Below are 18,417 nucleotides of genomic sequence, written 5' to 3'. Positions count from 1 at the left end.
TCAATATCGACTTGAATATCAAACAACGTTGACAATTTTTAAGACATTCGAAATCACTTTTTTTTTTTGAATTACCAAACATGGTCTTTGCAGGGGTGTGATTGATTCTCCTTGCTGTCTCATTACTTGAATATCACGTGGAATGTGATTGTATGTACCACACATCTCAGGACTTCAAGAACAGAGAAAAATTGAGATACGAGGGGTGATCAAAAATAGCATGGACAATTGCTCTGGTGAGAGTTCTATTGAAGCTATACAACTCACAAACATATCATCTGAAAGCTGCATCTTTCCTCTATAAAATCATCCTTAGTACAAGTATTTCTGTTCAGTGGTTCCCAAAATATGGTACATAGAACAAAAGTTCTCAAGGAGCACTCGGCAATTTTTGCTTACAATAACAAAAATTGGGTGAAAAAAATATTTATGCACAATCAATTTTTCATCATTTTCAAAGTAACAACTACCGTTATCGATATATTTAGCCCAACAGCCTTTCAACTGCTTAAAACATGTTTGAATTTTTGAAAGGAGAGCGGTTTCAGTCCATCAGCAAAATTCAATAAAACACTGTGTAATGATTTTCGATTTTGTGCCATTCGCATCGTGGGATCAAAAACGTTTTTTAAAAAGTTGACAAGCAGTTGTGCTAATGTATTGATAACAGTGATTATTACTTTGAAGGTGATGTAAAATTAATTAATGCTCCTCGTGCAATTAATTGAATAAACGTTTTTTCATCCAGTTTTTGTTATTTAAACAAAAATCGCCGAGTGCACCTTGAGAACTTTTGTTCTTTGTACCATATTTTGGGAACCACTGAACAGAAATACTTATACTAAGGATGATTTTATAGAGGAAAGATGCAGCTTTTAGATGATATGTTTGTGAGCTGTGTGTATAGCTTCAATAAAACTCTCACCAGAGCAATTATCTATGTTATTTTTGATCACCCTTCGTATATTCAGTAATATCGCCACGTTCAACATTTCACGATATTTGTCGTTTACTGTATTTGTAATTATAATTTAAATCTTGTTGTAAGTCAGTAGCAACTTGTTCACTTATTCAGCTGTCATCAAAATCAAGTACCTACCTACAATTACAAGAGAACCTGTCAAAGTGCCAGACTACGATTTGAATTGAACTGCGATTCTTGATAATAGCTAGGGTCTGTAATCTCCACAGCCAAAATGTCAGCTGTCCAAATTGATTTTTCAATTTTTGGCGAATTTTTAAAAATTAAAAGTCGGTCATTATCTACAATTTATTTTAAAAAATACATATTTATTCAGTAAAATATGATGAAAATTATCCCTGAATATCAACTACTCTGAACCAAATTTCGCCATTTTCGATCTTTCTGGAGCCTCCATCGCAATTTTTGATTTCTCCAGAAGCTGTGAAAATTAATTGGGATAGGTTAAAATTAAGTTGTGACTCATTCTCGACCAATTCAACGAGTTTATCCACATTTTATCCGATTTACTGGCGGACACGTCGAGGGTATTTTATGACCAGCCATTCTCCAGTTATCATTGAAAGGTATGGAGTTGAAAAACCGCACTCGAGATGCCTGCTTGGAAATCGGGTTAAAGGATAAACTCATTGAATAGATCGAGAATAAGGTACAACTTGTTTTTTGGCTGCTCAGATCAATTTCCACGCATTCAGGGGGAGTTTTAAAATTCTAGAGAAATTGAAAATCACGCTGGAGGCTCCAAAATGGTTAGAAATGGTGAAATCCTGGTTCGGGGGTTGGTTCAAAACAATAACTTCTCACGCATTCTACGCATTCTATGGTAACGAGGTAAGCACCCAATAAGTTGAACTGAATACAAGAAAGTTTTTACCTTTGGCTTGTTGCTTGCTTTAGAATTTTTCAATTTTCAAGAAACACTGAATCTATATTCAACTCTCACGTGAACACCTGAATTAAAAAATTGGAGAAATGGATTCGGCTTCATACGATTTTAAGATTGAATTCAACAAGATCCAATAAGTAATGAAGACTCAGAAAGAACAATTATCACACGAATGAATCGAATTCGATTAGAATAAATTCGATTATAATATTTGTAATAGCGATAAAAAGAATCATCCTTTGAATTCTGAAATTAAATACAACCAACTATAAATGAACTAAAATGATTAATTATTCATTGAGAAATTCAACAATAATTTTTCAAAATCATTATTCAGGCTCAAATAATGATTCACTTTTATATACACATGTCACATAGTATGTATGTATTTCATTTCGATTTTTAAAAATGTTCAATCAAGTTGACTATTTTTGTTTAGTGCACTTTTACATCACTTGCGTATCGTGTACCTTCAACTCCAAAGAAGTTGAAGTTTGAGTGAGGTATCATAGTGAATTCAGGATGCTTGCTCAGAGCAGTTTAATTAGGTAAATATGTAGAAGATTGTGGAATTCAGTATTCGAATACATCCGCGTGGAGAAATAATAGTGGACGGCAGAGAGACCAACGACCTGTGCCATGTAATTCAAAAAATCGCAATTCTAACTTGCAACATGTGATAAGTACAAAAATACTTACAAGAGAATCTCATAAAGTGCCTCCCCCCCCATTCCGGAATTGGATGAAGAGTGGTCTCAGTTGGTAGCCCTTGGCCAAGGTATCACACCATTATTTGAAATTTTAGCTACCAGTTTTGAATTTAGCTCCCACAATAAAATTTTGAGGTAAAAAATTTTCAAAAACCGCTACCCCGACGCTCAGGTTTTTTCCACGCCGTTTACGTGGGAAAATTTTAACCCACGCGCTTGACCAAGGTGCATATTTTATTGTTTGTTTCGACTGAATTTTTCACACTATATTTTCGAACATTATTCAAATTCCTTATGTTTGATGAAAATTTGAAGAATCCTTGAAAGATGTAATATGAAAAATTCAGTTTAATGGGAAAATAAAAGAAGTCCCTTGTGCAAGCGCGTGTTTCAGAATTTTCCCACGACAATGCCGTGGAAAAAACCTGAACGTCGGGGTAGCGATTTCTGAAAATTTTTAAATCCAAAATTTCACTGTGGGAGCTTAACTCAAAACTGGAAGCTAAAATTTTAATGGTGTGGTACTTGGGGCAAGGGCTACCACCGAGACCACTCTCCATCCGAATCCCTTGGGAATACCAATATTTTGGAAGAAAGCTCTTTGTCTCGTTTCATGTCAAAAAATTCAATTGAATGGAAAACGATCGCGCCCAGGTCCTCTCACCAAGGTGGTTTGTGGGAGGCTGCGGTCAAAGTAGGGAAATCGTTGTTGCTTCGAGCTACATATATGTGAGCAGTGTTTGAATTTGATGGAGTTGGCAACAATTTCAGCAAAAATTGACCTATCGTCAAACTCTTAAGTTTGTTGAACCTATCACACCAGGCCACTTTTTGATTGGGTCTACCTTCTTGAGACTCCCATCGATTTTGAAAACTCAATAATCAAGATGAAAGAGCGTTATTTTTTATGGCATCGTGATGTTGACTTGTTTTGGTCTGTATGGAGACATTCTTATGTCGATCCATTACAATCCAGAAATACGTAAGTGAAAATTTCCAGATCATCGTTTGAAGGTTGGTGATTTTTTGTTGGTCTGTAGGCAAGAAAAAGTGATGAAATGACCTATGGACATCTAATTCGAAATTGTAATGTGTGTTTTGCCGATGCTAGCACTACGTAATAATTATTTTTCGTAATTTACTGTGACATGTAAGTAAGCAATTATATTAATTTGTAATTTTTTTGAAAATTTCTCGACCTGATGGGTTTGTCTTTCTAGTTTCTGAATTTGTTACTTTATTTTTTTCTGAAATTTGGCACACTCATTTCTTCAATCAGAATGTCAAAATTTTCATTTTAAATTCATCTTTTCCTTCAACTCCGCCGTAATCGCCGGAAAAATACGTAAAATATATATTCAGTGCAATGCACCAAGCATCGTCGCACCGACGAATCGCACTCAGGTAACATTTATTACCTCTTCCAGCTTTTTTCCTGCACCACGCGATACAATAAGGCTCATTATTTATACATAATAAAGTATTCATTATCCAGCTTATCTCTCACACTGTGGCACGACGTTATTCGTTATTCCTACCATCGCAGCATCGTCAATGCCTTTCGCGATGATTTTTCACACACCGTAGTAGATAATTATACCTCCACCTCGCATCAACCAACAAAATAAAACCCCCAGCGAAAAAAAAAGAACAGAACAAAAAGAAAATCTTCCTGCGGGAAGGAGTCACAGTCGGATGGTGGAAAAAAGCGCGCAACGCAACAAAACAAACGGAAAATTAAACTTTCATGAAAATAATGGAAATGAGAACCCACAGTAAACCACCGTCCTGCGTTTAAACTTTGTTAAGGCGCAGTAATTGGAAGTTTAACAAACACGATGCCCGCCTGCGCCTCCGAGGCACATCCACAGTACAGCCTGGCCAAAAGTAACTCACACATACACCATTTGCACGATGACTACGACGACGACCAACGACAACCACGCTCAAAAACCAAGCCCGAAAGCAGCTCGAGCTGATGAAAATATTTAATTATTCCGAATTAATCACTGTCGGCGTTTTCTTTTGTAGCTGCGCGACGACCAAGCACCCGCTATAGCAGCTCGCATCAGGAAATAAGGTGCCCGAATCGTTTAACGTTTTTTTTTTTCAACTTCTATTTTAATCCTTTCCTCTCTCTCTGTACTCTGTGTATCGCTCTATCTCTCTGTGTGTTTTTAGTTTCTCTCATTTGAGTTCCTCGACATCTCTGACGGGTTCTTTTTCTTCTTCTTTTTTCCCCCGTTCTATATCGCGGTCGACGCTCGCTCGTTAAGCTTATCTAAATTTTATTACAGGTTGAAATTTCATCCTTCGGTTTCACGGTTTGCTTAGCTAATTTTTCTCATAAAATATTCGTCTGGAATACAATTAACGTATTCCATCGCACAAGTATGGTTCGAAGTGGCTTAAAATTCAAGATGATATATTCACAATTATCGCTATACGTAGATACATCAAACTGAAGGGTCAGTGATGACCCCTGTCTCGTGACTTAACTCAAACTCAAAGTCAACTCAGTCAGGATGTTTACTAAAACCCAGAAAGCAATATCCGTGCTCTTTTCGTGCCTTCTTCGTACTCCAAAAATGAAATTTCATATCACGTCAAAGTCATCAAATCCACCGGCCATAGTTACCCCCCCCCCCCCATATCGTCTTCGAGCTGTCCGAAGATTTTCAAAGTAGGTGTTTTAGTATGAGGTTTTTTCAACACTTTTCTCCATGTAAGTACATACGTACATAAGATCTCAAGATTCACCCTCTTCTCCCCAACCCTCTCTACCCATTTGATAATTTTATTCAGAAAAACGAGAGAATTGTCAAAAAAAAATCACGCATTTTCTAAAAAGGTTCACACAGTTTATCAAAATCCAGAGTCAAGACATTCTTGAGATTATTATAGCCCTACTACTTTTTTGAATTAAAAACAATTTGATGCAATCACCAACAAAATTTTCATTTATTTCTGAACAACCATTTTTCAGAAAATTTGAAAAAAAAGCCAAGTGGTCCAAACGAAGCGAGGGCAAAAGAAAACTTGTGATTTGAAAAAGTTTTTTCTGTATTTTTTTGAATCATTAAGTATGGCAAAAAATTTTGAGAAAACCAAGGGGATAAATTGCAATTTTGGATGAATTGCACATTTTTTTTACAACTTTGGCGACCAACTGTTGAATTTGCAAAAGAAATTTGAATTTCAAAAATTGGTTGCAAGGATTCAAGTCGCTAGAAATTGGAATTACGTAATCCCGCTAAAAATTCGTAAGTACATCGTAAGTGAATACTGCACTATTAGCTGCTTCGAAAAAAGCGTGCGTCGAAGTCCTCACAAACTCACCGAAGATCTCCACCAACAGTTGAATAAACTCGACGCAAAGCATGAACTTCGACTCATGAGGGAAAAGAAACTCATCTAAATAGCAAAAAGATGCACAATTCATTTGAAATCGCGAATTTTCACATCATTTTCTCACATTTTGTGTTATAATAGCAAAAGAAAATTCAATTTTTAAAAAAGGATCGTAACAAACTGATTTTGATATCATTCTCAGCGAATTTCCAAGTTCTGAAGTCACAAAATACGTGTCTAAGTTTGACTTAATTGCTTAAATTTTTTCTCAACACAAAAGCAAATAGGTTTCAAGATCTTTGGACTTCATAATGACCCATCGAACTGTCGGGGGGCTCACATAAGGATCAATTGCACCACCTTGCCGATCCTCCGGGAGAACTATTTTCTCAAAGGGGGAGTCCTAAGGAACATTTCTGGCCCTTGTCCTCAAAAAAAACAAAACATGGCCCTACTCACAAGATGGCGGCCATTTTAATTGACTGGTCAACCGAAATGGCAGATTTTGCGTTCCAACATAAGACTTGAAACGAAATTTTTTAAATCTTACGTACAAAGGTATAGATCGAAAGAGCAGGCAAAAATTTATCACCTGTAAAAATTTCAAGTGCTTAAGTGCCTCTTTCGATTTTCGGTGAATTTTTGAAAATCAAATTTACGTCAAAAATGAGGGAAAAAATCAAAAGCTTACCAAATTGACCTAGAAAGCTGAAATTTGGAATATACCCCATTTTCGACCTGCCAAATCGATTGGAAACTGTTTCGGACCGTTTTGAGTAGTTCTGGAGCCTCCAGCAGATTTTTGAAACTTGAAATTCCCACAAAATTTCATCAAATGGAGTTGGAAAGACGAAATTCATTCGGCAAACTAGTTTCAATACGCTACGAAGTCGACTGCAGGTGGATTTCAAATGGTTTTGGAGTCTCCAGTGACTTTTTGAAAATTACTGGAGTCTCCAGTAGATTTCTGAAACTTGAAATGGAAATGAAAAGGGGAAATATTTCTATTGATGAAAAAAAGAGAGCATCTAGAACTTCGAAACTGACTCCTTCAGTTTAGAGAGAGAACAAACTCGTATATACGTATAGAATACAACCAAGCAGAACAAACATTCCAGAATTACTCTTGTCAAGTGGTAAAACAACGGCTTCATGTGCTGAAAGTACATAAATAAATCAAAATGTGAGCTTTTGAGTGTTTTTTCTATTCTTTTACTTCACATTTTTTTGAGAAGTCTTCTTATCAAGTATAAGGGTAAGGTAATGTTCATTTTTTCGTAAATTATAGATTTACTTCTACATATGTTTATTTGTTTGTGTTGTTTTTTGTTTTTTTTGGAAAATACTTTTTTTGGTGGATAAATATGGGCGGTCAATCCCAATATTTGGCCATTCCTTTAATGAAAACTTTTCAAAATAATTTTTGAACTACAGCCAGAATCGAAACCAAGAAGTATAGGGACCTTGACTAGCAACTTCGAAAATTTCGCAACACCTCCTGGGATTTGAAATTCACACCACATGACCACTGATCATGTCCAATCGCCCACCAATCATATTCAAGTCTCTATTCACTAAAACAGATACATTTTTTTTTTTTTTTAATCCACAAACTGACAGAAATTTCATCTCCCCTCTTTCCATTCAACCTCGATTCAAAGTCGTACTAAAAAAGGTCACAGATTATTATACATCTCAAAAAAATACACTCTCCCACAACACAAACTCAGCATCCGCACACTCTTCATCACGACATCGCAATAATGAAGAGAACCTAATAAAAAAAAAAGAGAGAAAAATATACATAGAAAATATGAAAAAATCTGCTCCCCCCTCTCCCATTGTCAGTCTCCTCTCGAGCACTTTATTTGAAACAAACAACAATGAAAATGATAATAAGTAGTACGAAGAGGAAACAAATTAGATAACATCGGTGAGTGAAATGAAACCAGGGTAAAGGGCACAGAGGGGAGAGCTAAGTAGACACGGTGGCAAAACAAGAGGAAACAACGATGACGAAGTTTTTACTAAAAAGAATTTTCAAGGCTGCTTTGAAAAATAAACGACGATGCCATTGTTGCGGTAATTTATGATACGCGCCGGGTCCCTGCGTGCCATGCCACGCGGCTCTATCGTCAAGACGCCTCATCCCTCTCGCATTCGCAGTACCCGAAGAGCTTCATCGTATATAGCGGCAAAACTGACGTGAAATTTTACCCCCCACTTTGAACCCTTCGTTCTACAATAGCATACTATATATACTACGTACTATCTACCGCTTATTCACAGCGGCACTCTAACAAGTGACACGCGAAAAACAACGCCACCGCGAGCTTAAATTTCATTATTCGTTGGCAGTAGAAAAAAAAAACAAGAGAAAGGGAAAATCATAAAGAAAAGAAACACACTCGAGATGCGAATGAACCCATCGTGCTGTGTATCAATAGCTAAACTAAAGGGCTAATGGCAAAGCGAACAAGGGGTTATGGGATAATGACGTACGACGATACTCATTTTCCATGTTTTTATCCTATTTTTTTCAAAAAAAGGATGATTGGTTGCTGGTGCTTGGGTACTTAAGGGTGTGTTGACTCTTGATATATCTACTGCAAATAAATCTATTCGCAGAGTCTGATGATCAAAGAACGTCTGAGTAGTTTCCTGGTATCAGGAATTTCCATATCTTGATAGCAGGTTTTTGATTCCATACATATAATGAAAAAAGAACATCAATATCACAAACTTACCGGACTGTCGACCAATAACTGCTTCTCAAGTTCCAAATAATTCTGAAAATACAAACAAAAAAAATTACCAAACAGTTTAAACCTTCATCAGGAGCACAATTTTGTATCATATCAAGGGCCTTAAATCGATCACGAGCACGATATGCTCAATACAGAAATCTCTACGCACTTCCTGTACACTCTTCATCTCCCAAAGGATTTACGAGCAATACAAGTTTAAAAACCACGACTCTCCGCAGCTAAAAACTTTAATCAGCATTGCCCGCCGACCACCGTAGCTTAAATAGAGCAAAGGTACAAACGCATAAAAATTTCTAGGTAATAGCGGAAAGAACAACGATGGGCGAAAAAAGTACTACACAAACTCTCCCCAGACCAAGATTTAGCGAGATTATCTATGTAGCCGATGTTGTAAAGATATCTCTGGCCAAGTTTTCTGCTCGCAGGACGCTGAATAGAGGTACAGTACACTACCAATGTACAGTACATCCTTTTCTAAAGCTAACTCGCCGCAGATCAGTTATACGCGGGTAACTTTTCAAATTAGATATAAGAGATGAGGTTATTAGAAACATGCTCGGAATTCGTAATACTTTCGTACATTATTTTTTTTCATACTTTTATACCGTTGGCTGGCGTGTACGTATTTTGCAGTAATACAATTTATAATGAAGACGATGACGATGTCGGTGGTGTTTTTAATTTTCGTACATGTATTTTCATTAAATTCTTTGTGTAGCGTTTTATAGTTTTGTGTGTTTGGTTTTCCCTGGATCCATTTCCACGACTGGATATTTACCAATTGTTGATGAAGGGTCAGAAAATCACAAGACTCCAAATCAGCTGGCCAGGATTTTGGTCATTTACAAACTCTTCTCTAATGCTTGTATGTATAAGAAAAACGCAGCAGAAAAAATTCAACTGCGAGGGTAGAACAATGAAAATCTTCAAACACCAGTTCTTTTAATTTTTTTATTCAAAAATTAAAAATTGATTGTAAGGTAAAGTGGGGTAATTCCGATATGGGGTAATTCCGATAGCAAGCCCTAGCTTTGTTGCAAAACACATTTTGGCACAAATGATGAAGAAAGTAGGTAGTTTTAGTGCTAACCTACACCTATTAATGATCAGATGGTTCATCTGCTCTGTTTTGTCAAGTCTGTGCAGTGTTCAAAATCTGAATGCCTAAATCCTTTGCAGCAAAAAACAGTGCACTTTTAAAACTCGTTTTTATCGTTCAAAACTTGTTGAAAAATTCTGTTTAGAAGCTGATATTTGATGAATACGTGTTAAAGTGTCAGTACCTCTTTTGATTTTGCTTTTATAATTATTTGTTTGGTGGCATTGAATTATTAAACATGTCGATCATTTTTCATGCTGTGGGGTAATTCCGATAGCTCCAGCAAAATTGTCATGCAATGTTTTTTTCTCCGTTTTGATGTATTACAGTTTCAGGGGGTCGAAATTATCAAAGAAAATCCTCAAAACGGGGCATTTTTCCCTATTTAGTCTAGTTTTCAAAAATTATGCCTCAAAAATGCATATTTGTAAAAAAAATTAAATTTTTGTTCTAATGATTCAATTTCCATGAAATAAAAACCTAAATATGCAATAAATGGTATATTTCAACATTACTGGCTCGGAATTACCCTGGGAGAATTCCTTTCCTTATAAAACTCATTATCGGAATTACCCCATTTTTAGGGTAATTCTGATAACTCAACCTTCCAAAATGTTTTTTCAATTATATGTATGAAGCCTTCACACAAATCACTCTTCAATATAGTCAATGTGTAGCTGAAGGGCGCAGGAATAAAGTTGTTACATCATTTTTGCCCCAAAATGTACAGGAAATCCAAAAAATGAGAAATTGCTAAAATTTTGAATTTTGCCATCGGAATTACCCCACTTTACCTTAAGTAATTTTTCTGAATGGTCAGAATTTGAATTTATTCAAATACTCGTACTTCAATAAATAATGAACGGGTGGATGCAAAACATTCAATTACATATGTGACGCGGCACGACAAAATCGACCTTCCGTCTGAAAACAAGTTTTTGAGTTATGGGGGGTTAAAGTTTTCAGTCCAGTTCTGCTCGTTTAGCGGAAGCGCTTGCGCTCTAATCGCGTTCTCCGGCTAAACTGAGCTAAACATAGTCTTGGATAACGTTTCTTGCCTGTTTTGTGTGAATATCACTGGGTAAAATGGTTATTTACATTGATACAGGGGGCTCAGTCGTGATTGCGCTCATTTTTTCAATTTTTTATTTTATTTTTTCATTATTTCAATTTTGAAATCGTTCTGGAGGCGAAACAAAGCGTTCTACGAGAAAAATACATCGAGCAAACTTGTAGAGAATTAAATTTCCAAAAACCCATAAGAGGTTTATTTTTCTCAAAAATGCATAGTTTTTCCATTATTCTCAAAAAACAGAAATCTTATGGTAATCATCATGAGGTTTTTGTTTTTTGAGAATAACGGAAAAACTATGCATTTTGGAGAAAAATAAACCTCTTATAGGTTTTTGTAAATTTAATTCTCTACAACTTTGCTCGATGTATTTTTCTCGTAGAACGCTTTGTTTCGCCTCCAGATCGATTTAAAAATTGAAATAATGAAAAAATCAAAAAAAAATCAAAAAAGTCAGAAAAATGAGCATACTTCTGACTGGATTACCCCGTATATGGAGCTATGCAAATCGTAGGGACTTCTGGGTGGTTTTAAATGATTTTTGAATGTCCGAGTACCAAAAATCCGTCAAAAAGTGAAAAATAATTTTTTCAGACCGAAGGTCGATTTTGTCGTGCCGCGTCACATATGAATCAGCAGATGAAGTTGACTTTGTTGCTGTTGTTTTTTTTTTTTTTTTGAAAAGATGAAATTTAATAATAATTAAAAGAATGAATAAGTTGTCATTACGAGTATCTTGAATACAAACGAAGATGTCCCATTAGCAGTTAGCCCGAAACAAAAGACGATTGTGACGATTCAAGCAAGTAATTTTTAGTTTTTCATTCAGAACATCAAATTAATATACATAGTAATTTTCTAATAAAACTAAAGCCATGGACTACCAGATGAGAAAACAATTTGAGAAAACACCGATTTGGTGGGGCATAAATAGGAAAAAGTTGAACCTTATATGCCCCACCAAAAATGGTGCAGGGCTCATGGAGGATTGAGCTAATTGGATAAATTCGCTTTTTCGAAATTAACAAAAAATTGAAAAAATTGACTCCTTGTTTACGAAATAGTTATGAGGGGCATATGGGCATGGGAGCATACAAAACATTTAAGTTATATTCATGTAAGTCCCATTCAACAAATTAAAAGCACATTTTTGAATCACTTCTAGTTTAGTCCAGGTTTTTAAGGGTTAATAAATAATGGAGGAGTGAGTAGTGGGTGCAAAACATTAAGTACATATGAATCAACAGATGAAGTTGACATTGTTGTTGTTGTTTTTTTGATGATTTGATAACATTTTTGAGCAGAACTTCCCCGTGTGACAGAGATACAAATACTATGTGCTATTTCAAGATCAATGTGAATTTCTATGTAAAATTTAATGCCGTTCTCGAAATTTCAATCAGATTTACAATTTGACTACATAGTTTTGAGTGTGTACAATATTTCTTACCGAAAACGTACTTCAAAAAATTGTGGAGAGTGGAGCCATATTGTTATCAAACAAGAATCACGTATTTTTGTTTTCTGACTAATTCGAATATGATGGGAAGTGCAAATATAAAAACAAGCCCTACATACATTAAAAGATTACGTTTAGCTACCGAATAAGTAAGTAAGTAATTTTCAGTTTTTCATTCAGAACATCAAACATAATAATTTTTTAATAAAACAAGTCATAAATTATATACTACCAGAAGAGACAACAATTAAAGAAAAGACAGATATTTTCAATGTCACTAATGTCACTATTCTTATGCCAAGTCAGCCAAAACTAGCACGAAGGGTCATCGATGTTTTTCATACTTCGCATGTCGGTAGAGGTCATCAAACGATGAGAAATGCTGCAAACCAAACACCGGAGGTCTCCATATTTTTTTTTGTGAGAAGGAGATGATTTTAAAAACTTTCAAAATGCCTGCCAAAAGTTCAAACAATCTTACCCATTTTATCCTACATTCCAAGGGCTGTTTGCCCATGTTGCCAAAATCTGTGTTGTCACTATTGATAAAAAAAATCAGTTTAACAAACTTGCAATTAAAATAAAATCATGAAAGCACGGATTGAAAATTATGAAAAAATTCTCAAAAATAGCATTTTTTATCTGGAACAAATATAAACCAGGCAGACAATGAGGTGGTTCATTGCCAGGGTTTTGACATTTTTATGTGCAACGAATCGGATAGACTGCAGGACCAAAAGTGAGCCTTGATTCCTTATCTTTCATTCACTGAATTTGTGTGTACTCATTAGGTACTTTCTGTGGCTTCAGAGTTTGGACCAATCGCAATGATGGACAATCCTAAAAAATTGGAAGAAAAGCCATCAGCTAATCGCTGATTGCAAAATAGTTTTTGCATTTGCTTTCACCATATTTGGTTGATGGTTCTAAAATTTTGTTCAAGAATAATCAATTTTTTTTTAATGTGTTAAACTATTTATTTACTTTTTTTATCTATTACTAAAAAGTAATTTTTCAATCATTTTGAACTGCTATTCGCAGATTGGCTATTGAAATACTGAGACCCCTTCGTTGTGAAACTAGTACGTTCTGATAAAAGGTCCCAATCGATATTGGAAAGTACCTACTAATACCGAACAAGCTGTTGACGATCCTGGTATTCCTGATGGTTCAGTTGAAGTAGTCAACTAGGTTGAATGAAGTACTGGTGAGTATTGGCATTTGAATTGAATTCAAATTATCATCTCATTGTACTTTTACATGCCATGATTGAATTAAATTTCTTTTAATTAAGAGAACAAATAACGACCACTGAGGTGACACTCCTACCAGCACCTAACAAAAAACCAAAAACAGACGATGGCGATCAAATGACAAATGCGATTGGTATGTTGGCAAATGTCATCAGTCAAAGAGCCAAAAAAAGGTAGCCAGGATGATGCGGTATTGACAAACTACATGATTAGATTGCGAGTATTTTAAAAATACATATATTTTTTCCATAATTTTGAAATGCTTTCATCACTTCCTCAATAGAAAAGTTTTGCCTAAACATGGAGAAAAAAATTACAATAAAATACGTTTTTCAAACATGATTTTGGCAAAATTACACTTGAAAGTTGAAAAGAAAAATCTCACTCTGCATATCAACTACTAAAAATGTAGAAAAAATTCATAAAAATATCATTTTTTGTTACCTTTTTATGATGACAGTATGAAATATCAAATACCTAGCTAGGTACATTTTTGATAACATTTTTGAGGAAAACGTTTACTGAAATTTTGAATTTTCGACGAGCGGTTATTATTCGGATATTTCATTGAAGGGTACGCAAAAATGGATTTTTTACTACCTATTTTTTGAACATTTCTGGGCAATGTGACGTTAGAAATTTTTTTCAGATTTAAAGAAATATACCAAAATTTTGTTTGAAAAACGCATTTTTTTGTATTTTTGTGATGTTGTTTCTGAAAGTACTCCGAAATCAAAACTCAACATCCCTGTTGATATAGCTCGTGAAGGCATACTGTTTTATAATTGGCAGCAATATTTGACGATTTGCAGTGCAAAAAAACACCGAATACTTCGAAACAGGCTAATTTCGCCTAAAAAAACTCCATTTTAAACGTAAACATCCTGATGGCTCCGAAAAAGCAGCAAACAAAAGAGGAAGGTCGAAACCGAATAAGTAAGTAATTTTCAGTTTTTTATTCATGAAAATCTTCAAAATTAACACTAGTTCAAAAAGTACGAAAAGTGTTGATTGTTAATTTTTTGGTAATACATATTTCGAATATAAAAAAAATTACCCATGTACAAATGAATTTGTTTTTTTTTGCCATTTTTTTTTTTTTTTTTTTATCTATTTGGCATCTTATTTTTGCTGAAAAAGTATTTTTTCCAATAAAAAAAATTATTTCATAAGAAAAACATCTTGTATTTATTTTTCAATGATTTTGTGCGAGTATATTTAATATTACATACTTGAAAAAAGTTCTAATTGTCAGTTTCCATGTTTTTTTTTATTTAAACTCGCTTTTCTCAAAAACTCGTTTTTCAATCCTGCAACTTCAAGATATGAAAAGAAGTGAGAAACATGAGCTACAAGGCTGGGATTGGTTTCATTCGACTCGGTATGATGTCTGGTTTTCAAAATGGCAAAAAATCGAGAAAAATAGGACTTTTGGCCATTATAGTCTCGGACCAGGTCACAGATGATAAAAGCATTATTCGACATAATAGAAAACAAAAAACATCGCAGTTTTTCGATATGTTATCCTACATAAGGAGGACTATTTTTGAGAATTTTCAATCCGTGCTTTCGCATACTTTAATTTTAATTGCAACTGATTTTGTTACCATGAGCAAATTAGCCCTTGAAATGTAGAATAAAATGAAATTTATTTTTGAATCGCAAAGGTACTTAGAACCGTCGCCACAGGTATATGAAATTTTAATTTGGCAGTTATTTTAAAAAATGTTCAAAAGCCCCTCCTGCCTGAAAAAAATCGTAGATACCTTCGGTTTGCGCCATTTCTTATCGTTTGATGACCTCTATACCAACATGCAAAGTAAAAAAGACACACGACCCTTCGTGCAAATTTCAGCTGATTCTGCGATGGAATGACCATGACCCAAGTTTCATTTAAAATCAGTGTTTTCTTAAATTGTTGTCTCTTCTAGTAGTCTATGCCTTTAGTTTAACCAGAAAATCACCATGTTTGATGTTCTGCATATTGTTTTAATTTGCTGAGAAATATGGTAAGTTACATTTTCATTTGATTTTACCAATTTTTCTTATTGCAGGTCAATAATCCCCCCCTATATACTATATTGTTTATAAAATATGAAAGTGTCAATTTTTTTCAATGCATCTTCCTCTAAAGATGAAAATTTCTCAATTTTTGATACATGGAGGACATCCTGGAAGGGGGTGGAAGGTCCGAAATTTACATGGAGAGTTCTTGGAATTTCAATCAAGGCCGATTTCAGCATATTGCAAGGGAAAGGAGAAGGGCCTCAATAAAATCCAATTTTATGTAATCGTAAATTAGAAAAACTCGAAATCACAACCAAAATGAAACTTTACAATATTGCACTCAAAGTGAACAGTAGAACAAAATTGAAATCTTTGCACTACTGCAAGTAAGACGGAAGGAAGATGCTAACAAGTGTTTTCCAGGAAATTCCTCGAATTTGAAGGGAAACAGCTAAATTCCCAGCATTTTCTCAACTTCTCATTAACTGAACACCCTTTCAGTACATTACTCAGGACGCACACAGAAACTTGGGTAGTTGAGAAAGTCCCAGGAATTAGGCTATTTTCCCTTAAAATTCGAGGAATTTCTTGAAAAGCTGTTGGCATCTTCTTCCTGTCTTACTTGCAGTGGTGAAAATTTGATTTCAATACTGAACTATTCTTAAGATAAAATTTAATCAATTTACATTTCTTTTACATTTCGCTTACCATTCACGTCTATTGGCAATGAGCCTCATCATATGTAAGTAATTTCAATACTGCAGTGATATCTGTTTCAATTAAAATCCATTCAAATTTGAAAAAAATGGCATCAAGCACACTGCATCATCCCCCTCCCTTCGATACCTACACTAACTTATTCTGAAAGGGAAGGAAAAAAAGTTAAATACAGTATGCTATTTAGTTGCGACGATGAATAGAACTTCGTCGGAGCTTGAAAATACCCAACACAACACGTGCAAGAGGGCGGAGGAGGGAAGGAATATTGCAAGAAATACACGTAAAATTACGAGGCGAGGCGTTTCGCATTCTAAAGCTTAATTAGATTTTCTACTTACGACTACAACACAATAATAATAGTACGTATAATGTAGGTATACTGTAGGTACCTAATACGTATATATGCATTCGTATAACGTATATCTCGTAGTACGTCACACGATACCGAGCCTTATATAAACTGGAGCATGGCAGGAGAGAGTTCACCAGGGTAGCGTAGAAGGAACGTTAAAGGCCGGGTAACTGAGACGCGCATTCTAACCCCGTCATTAAGTAATAGCTAGGTACATAGCATTAATACACGAATGAGAAAAGCTTCGCGAAATATACGCCTTTGCGGGCTTTTTACAAAACTATACATACGTAACGTATATACCTTCGCCTGTACCATATCTATCCGTATCCAAGCTCGTATACTAATCTAAATAATTCTTTTCTACTGCCCATATATAGCCTATAAAATTGCGTACATTTTAATCGGCGATTTTGGCAAAAGCAAAAATGTCCCCCTGATATCCCATCCTTTTACCTTTTTGCCGACCCGTCGATTTATCCGGCCACCGATGCATGATTTAACGCCTGGTCCTTTAAAACGACGTTTAAAATGCTAAAATGCCAGCGCACCGCGCCACGCCGATTTGGCACACCCAAAAATAATCATTACCGTGATATTCAATTGTATTTTCATTAATAAATTCAAATTTTAAAAGCTAGCTGCTTTAATGGCCGGCTAAACGTGCGAGTCCTCGAACCACCCCCTACACTCCGCTTCCGCCATCGTACAACGTCCAAAATTACTATAACATTTTCAACCTATAAACTGACCTCACCACCAAGTATTTACCTCGTTTTTATTCGCGCTCGCTCAAACCGAGCGGATAATGTTCGACGATAAATATTCATTTTAATTCCCTTTATGAGCATCGTCGTGTCACATTCCTAAATACGCGCGATCAGATTCCGGCCTCGTGTAAAATACCGCCGCAACAGAGCTTCTCGTTCGAAGGCGATTTTAGAAAACCTTAGAAAGGGGAGGGAGAGGAGAGATGTTTCTCATCCTTTACCGCAAAACCTTTGCCGCCGCGAGAAAACCGCGTCAAGATTTCATCGTTCTTTTTTTCTCCCTACACATTTGAAAAATAGAGCACACAAAATGCCTAGATATTTTCGCCAACCAACGTAATAGTAATTGGAATTTTGATTTATTAGCCATTTTACGTTTAATTCAATTTGACGTCGATAACTGTTCAACTTTGGCAACAACAGGGGTTGTGAAAAATAAAAACAAAGAGCTCGTTGATACGTGTAAAAATACAGAACATTAAGAGGGAATTTTTTTCTACCCTCGATGAAGTTTTTTTTTTTTTGAAAAAAATTTCAATGTTACTACGTTGAGGTTTTCCAGGTGCCTTTTTATTTTTTTCTAAATCAATTAACGTCTTGTTTAATGAAGACGAAAAGCTCTTTCTCGCTCTGCTCTCCGATTCTTTAACCAGAAACAATGTGCTTTGCGGTAGCGAGACGTCTCTCGGGGCTAACCCAGGGATGTACATTTTGATATATTACACTCGAAATTGTTCGCCCCCTTTCTTAAATTCGCCTAAGCACTTCTACTACCTACGAGTAGAGTAGAATAACCATCGTTGTGAAATCACGCAACAGTGTATTTACCCATTAAGCTAGCTTCGAGTGGAAAAATACAGCAGCGAGACATTGAAGCGAAAAAATCAAACCACTGACATATGCCATGAATAGAATGAAATGGGTTGGCTTATGTAATGGCTAATGTCAGGTGACAAGTGTCAGGAGTACAATCGATATAATTAGGGAA

General features: G+C 35.4%; 1 protein-coding gene across 9 annotated transcripts in view; it reads right to left on the bottom strand.

The window, feature by feature from the left end:
* tutl (turtle) overlaps positions 1-18,417 on the bottom strand; it is a 327,343-nt gene that overhangs the window by 153,584 nt on the left and 155,342 nt on the right. For all 9 annotated transcript variants that reach the window (XM_065357958.1, XM_065357962.1, XM_065357963.1 and 6 more), the window contains one exon: positions 8,677-8,718. The gene's annotated coding sequence lies outside the window, so the exon portion shown is untranslated. The remainder of the gene's footprint in view (positions 1-8,676; positions 8,719-18,417) is intronic.

The sequence above is a fragment of the Planococcus citri genome, chromosome 3, assembly GCF_950023065.1.
Source record: "Planococcus citri chromosome 3, ihPlaCitr1.1, whole genome shotgun sequence".
Taxonomy (NCBI): domain Eukaryota; kingdom Metazoa; phylum Arthropoda; class Insecta; order Hemiptera; family Pseudococcidae; genus Planococcus; species Planococcus citri.
This window is presented reverse-complemented; position numbering and strand designations above follow the sequence as displayed.